This window comes from Saccopteryx bilineata, chromosome 10 (genome assembly GCF_036850765.1).
Source record: "Saccopteryx bilineata isolate mSacBil1 chromosome 10, mSacBil1_pri_phased_curated, whole genome shotgun sequence".
NCBI lineage: Eukaryota > Metazoa > Chordata > Mammalia > Chiroptera > Emballonuridae > Saccopteryx > Saccopteryx bilineata.
In genome coordinates this window covers 60,170,432-60,176,815 of record NC_089499.1, presented here as the reverse complement: position 1 = coordinate 60,176,815, position 6,384 = coordinate 60,170,432, and positions in this window count along the sequence as shown.

Genomic DNA, 6,384 nt, shown 5'->3' with positions numbered 1-6,384 from the left:
CAATCCATTGGGATTTTTCCAAAAGGTTTTCGAGTTGAGCTTGGGCTGTGGCCCTGATGTGATACTACCGAGAGCATTGTGAAACAGTCTTGTTTCTAAGGAATTGGAAGGTCTTCCTCCCTGATACACATGTTGGTTTGAAGATATCTTTTATCTTCCCTGCCCCATCCCCTTTATTTCAACCTCCATTTCTGTATTTTGCTTAGAGGGCATTACTTGTTTGTCATAGACTTGGGAATGGAGAGAGAGTCAAAACTCGGAAGCATGGTCAATGTTTCTCTTTTCTTAGTTCATTTTGCAGAGTGGAAACTGGTGCCTATAGACCTCATAGTACCTGTTTGAATCCTTAAGGGAAGTCTAGTTCATGACATGTACAGCTAGTTTAAAATTTTTTTTAAACAGGGCACCTCTTCTCAAAAGGTGCCATCCAATGTGTTTTTATCTCAGACATGATTTTAAAAGTTTGGAAAGATACTCATCTCCTGCAACTTTCAAAGGTGTGGTGGCCATCATATCACTTCAGCCTCTGTGGCTCTTAATTTATTGCACAAGGATATTCACTTCCCCTCAATGCAGTGAATTGCAAGCAAAAGATCTTGAAATTAAAAAGCACTAATTAGTTTAAAATGTCACTTTTTTGGTTTTTATTATACAAAAACCATGAAGTAAGTTTTTTATTTGCTAAACCAGATTTTTGTTCCTTTTTAGTGATTTCATGTTTATGAAGAGAGTTGAGTTTAACAATCCTAGTTTTAAAAGAAACTATTTAATGTAAAATATTCTACTTGTCATTCAGATATTATGTATATCTTCTATGGCCTTTATTCTGTACTTTTAATGTACATATTTCTTCTTGTGTGATTTGTATATTTTACTGGTTTAAAAAACAAACATCAGAAGGCTTATGCCAAATGGAAGATAGAATATAAAATAAAACATTACTTGTATATTGGTAAGTGGTTTCAATTGTTGTTCACATAATGTGGAGATTTTTTGAGAAACCATGAGGGAGAGTTTAGGGTGACTACATGTCAAAATAACAGAAGAGTGGAGAATTTTTACCAAAACCCAAAGTATTTGGAAGCTTCAAAAGATTTTTATATGTAACGGAACAAAAGGGGAATTCTCTTTTCCTATATATGTTCCTCAAAAAAAAAAAAAAAGTCAAGCAGATGGTTCAAAGCTGGTTATAGGATTGCTCACATTCTTTTAGCATTATGCATGTAACTTAATTGTTTTAGAACGCGTTGCTGTTGTAACATCTCAGAGGAAAACTGAAAAGGCACATGCTTTTATCCATGACCAGAGTTTTAGTCCAAAAAAATGTATTTGTGTTTACCGCGACAACTGTTGCACCTCTCTCTTTGAAGTTACTGTGGACTGAGTGTCTCTGTACCCCTTTGAAAGTCATTTCGGGAAAAGCAAGCCTCAATCTGCAGAGAATGAAAACTCATTGGAAACTAAAGGCTCGTTGTGTTAAAGTGCAATTGATACGGGTTCTCGTGCTTTCTGAAAGTGTACACTGAAATCTGGCCCCGCGCTGCCCAGGTTGATATGTTAGCCCTTCGCGTTTTTTTTTTTTTTTCTTTCCGGATAACCTTATAACATATTGAAACCTTTTAAGGATGCCAAGAATGCATTATTCCACAAAAAACAGTAGGCCAACATATAGAGTGTTTAAAATAGCATTTCTGGGCAAATTCAAACGCTTGTGGTTCTAGGGCACACATCTGTTTCAGTTTTTCCTCAGTTGTATATTGACCAGTGTTCTTTATTGCAAAAACATATACTTGACTTAGGAGTGTCAGCATATTTCTTTTTCTTTGCATCCTGGAATGCATTCAAGATCTTCCCAATACAGGAAAATTAACAAAAAATTTATATATAGGCTGCGACAAGCAGAGCCATGTTCAAAATAGTAATTCTGGGCTCAAGTAAGAGGAAGACTGTTTCAAGTGTGAGTTTGGTTTATCTGTTCAGCTGCTGACCTCCTGCCTGTTATGTTTTGGTCGCCTACCCAAATCCTTAGCTCAGACGATTTTGCCAGTACCAAGTTTCAATTTGTTTTTGCAAAACATTATACCAGCCACTGGAATTACCAAATATGACACTCTAGTAGGCTAAGTACTGCCAGTACAAGACTAATACTGGCTGATTCCAAGAGATCATTAGCAAAAACAGTCCCCAAAGACTGAGTGGTCCATTATCTAAGTAGAGAGAGAGAGAGACAGAAAAGGTTCCTGTGACTTGAAGCGTGTATGTAATGCAGATGCCCACGGAGGCGTAGGTCTGAAATACCGCATTATCACTGTAGAGGGGACTTTTAAAATATTTGTTATTTTGGACGTATTTTTTTAATCTTCCCCTCTTTCTATGGAATGGTGAAAAACAGATGCCAGGTTTTGAAAGTAAGATGGTGAAATGAGGTTTTAAAACAGGAAACTTTCAGCAACGTAGGAATTAAAATTTAGTAATCTTCTAATTTACTGTTCGAACAAACCTTACACCTTACTCTGATGACTGGATGGTATTTTGTTGTAGTGAAACATCATTGCTAGGCAACTTTAAAAAATGGATTTAGAATGAGTCAAGCTGGGTATGATTTTTAAAAAACGTATCCATTTGGATAGAGGGGATTTAATTAAAATGCTGTCTCAGTATTTCAAAAGCAAAAAAAAAAAGTGAGGAAAATTGCATCTGAGACCAGTTTTATATGCCTTGTACAATTTGCTGGGCTAGAAATGAGATAAAGATTATTTATTTTTGTTCATATCTTGTACTTTTCTATTAAAATCATTTTATGAAATCGGCAGAGTCATGTGTGTGTTTAGTGGAGATGGTGTTCATGGCGATCAGAGCTTGATGCATGTGGGCACGGAGCACAATTATGGTTTAGGGCATCCAGATGAGAACATTCACATTTCAGCCATGTAGTTGATAGTTATGGTCGAATCTCAAGGCTTTATTTTGTATTTTAATGCTCATTTTCCTCTTGGCTACTGCTAATCTTTCCATTTCTTATTTGTTCTGCTGTGCTAACATATAGGAGTTGTATTAGGAGATTATTATTCAATGTGGGCATGTAGCACAGTGACATGGTATTACCATGAAATTCCAAGGCCAGAGAAGAAAGAATGATTTGAAGAGAGAGTAAAATTATGTTCTAGATAAACACGTGGAATCACCTGGAATATTCCACTGGTGGTTTTTTACATGCTGCGACGGTCGCCAGCTAGGTGTTTAGGTGAGTTTCTAAGCCTTAGCACTACGGGCATTTTGGGATGAGTAATTCTTTGTGGTGGGGGTTTGTGCTATGAGATTTTTAACAGAATCTCTAGTGTCTACCCACTAGATGCCTGTAGTACCCCCCCATCTGTGACAACCAAACATGTCTCCAGACATTGTAGAATGTGCCCCAGGGATCAGAATCACCCCCAGTTGAGAACCACAGCTTTTGATGGAAGGACTGAGGTCTGAGCATTTGGGGAAACCAGGCTAACCACAGTGGTGGACTGTTACTTGCCTAGGTTGGTCTGGTAAGCCAGGGAAATCCCTTATAAGTTTCCCTGTGTAGAATATGGAGTTGCAGTAGCTTCCATAGGGCAGGCTGGCTTAGCAATTACCAACATAGGCTCTGGAGCCAGACTAGTTGGGTTCAAATCCTGGTACTGCCATTTGCTGTGTCATCCTGGGAAAGTTGTGTAGCCTCTCTGAACATTTGTCTATAAACAGGAGAAAATATTATACCTACCTTCTGGGTTGTTGTAGAGGTAACATGAATTAACATGTTTTGAGTGCTTAGAGGAGGTTCTGGTTCTTAGCAAGAGCTCACTAAGTGTTAGCTAGGAAGGATCGAATCAATCTGAAGACAACCCAGAAAGTATGGGTCAGTGTTGTTTAATATGCCTGAAAGTGGCTAGCAACAAGGGCAGGTTGCAAACTTGTGGCCTGTCTACATCATGTTACCAGATGTATTTTGTTTGTCTGAAAAAATATTATAAAAATACTCAAATTAGTTTCTAACATTTAAAAGATCAGTATTTTCACTTTCAAATATGGATTTCTGGCTTGAAAACTGGGAAAAACTGGCCACCTAGATGCATGGCATTCTGAGTCCCCTGTGACATCAACCAGCTGGGTCTAGGAAGCCACTGACCCTTTTGAGACAGGGCTGAGTATATCCAATTAGTGAGCCATTTATGTCACCTAACTAACCCCACAGGTCCATGCACTTGTGATGGTTTTAAAAGTGTTTTTTCCTCTTAAGAATTCTTCAACCTCACGATTATCGGCCGCTTGGGCTAATTTGTTGTTGTGAGGGGCTGTCATGTGCATTATAGAATGTTTAGCAATATTTCAGTCTTCTAGCCACTAGATGCCAATGGCACCCTTCCATTTGTGACAACAAAATAGGTCTCCAGATATTGTGGAATGTCCCATGGGAGGGGCAGAATCACCCTGGTTCAAAACTATTGGTCTAAAACTAAATGGTCTGTATTCATAAGCTAGCCAATGACGTTAAAACAAACAAAAATAAATAAACAAAAAAGATTAGTCTCTTGGTGTAAAGAAATGTCTGGCACATCGCAGGAACTTGATAAATATTTAATGAGTAAATAAAAACATCCATTTCCATCAGCCCCACCACCATTCTTGAATTGCTCTGATAGAACCTGAAAGGCCACCTCCAAAGTCTACCCACAGCAGCAACTTAAGAGGGGTAATTAGTATTAAAAACAAAGATAATAAATTCTTGGCTAAATTTTCCTGGTTAACCTGTCCCCACATAGCTAAGTGAATATGCGCTCTGTTCTTTGATTGTTGTTCCTGAGCTGCAGTTTGTAAAGAGCATCCCATCACTCACAGACCCAGGAGATGCTCAACAGGAAGAGTTTCACTGCCAAACAAGTTTGGGAAATGACGAAGGATGGATCATTGCCCTGCTGAGAGATGCATGCTGTTTGTTAGCCTGTTGGCAGTGCTGAAATCAAAGAGCGGCATGAAGGAAGGCTGCTGCTTAACTCAGTTTGTTGGAAATGCTTTGACTCCTGTTCACTTAACACCTGTTGCTATCCTCTGGGCAAGTTGGGAAGCCCAGGCATAGAGCTCCCCTCTCTCTGGCAGCTTTTGTGGGGATGTGTTCTATTGAGGTCAAGAGCTATCTGGCTCACCTTTTGTGGCTGCAGAAACTCCTTTTTGATGACCTGTGTCTAGAGAGCTGGCATTGCTCCGGTTGCTAATGAGGGGGCTGGCTCTGAGAGGCAGGTAATCCACTCCTAGCCTGGGAGATGGGGATGGGAAAGGAGGTGCTCCTGAAGGCAGCCAGGGGAGTCCTGAGAATTAAAGATACCACAAAAAAAAGGAAAGAGAAAGAAAGGGAGGAACAACAGGGAAGGGTGGAAAGAGAGAGAGGAAGGCATGCAAAGCAGAGATGAATAAAGGCAGGAGAAAATCTAGAACTAAAAAAAAAAGTGAGGTGGGAAGGTAATGTCTAACCATTATGTGTTCTGTAGGGTTTTATCTTTCATCCATTTAAGTAAGCTTTCCAAAAATCTTCTGAGGTAACGGTATTTTCATATTGTAGATGAAGAAATAGAAGTTTGGAGAACATCAGCCTGACCCAAGAACCCATTTGTCTACCCAAAATTTAGATCTCCCTTTATCAATGTGGAGCTGATATTAGAAGGCAGCTGCCTAACCAAAACACTGGACTTCCCAGGCTCCCTTGCATGCAGGTACAGCTCATGACTAGTTTCTATCAATGGGAGGTGAATGGAAGAGATGTGAGTCAGTCTTGGAGCTCACGTTTTGAGGAGCTGGTATGAGTTCTCCTTTGCGTCTTTCCCTTCCATCAGTTGGGAGCAGAGGACTCTGAAGTGTTAGGGGTTAATGGAGCCACAACGTGGAAGAAACGTTAAGTTCTTGACCCATTACAGGAGGAAAGTCATGAGCTGACTAGAAACTCCTTTCTTTGGTTGTTGTCTAACTTATAAACTTCTGTTGTTAAACCACTGACATTTTGGAGTTTTATACAATACTTAGTACTTCTACCCAATATGCTACCTCTCCTGGCACTTCAGTCCACTTGTCATGCTTCCATAGTCAGACCCAGGGATGTCACTGAGTTTCCAGACACAATGGGGGGGGGGTGCCCTCGGCAGAAGATGAACAGATTGGAAGGTCCCTTGTGAGTCTCTTCCTTCTCTCAGCCTCATTCTTTGTGGTGTTGTCGCTTTTTCTCTAAGGACCCATCTAACTCATTTCTTGATTTATCATTTATACAGTGGGTAGGGTTTTAAATGAATATCTACTGTGTTCTGGGCACTGATTTAGATGTTGGGCTTACAGAGGTGAACAAAGCAAACTAGGTCCCTGCCCTTCTGG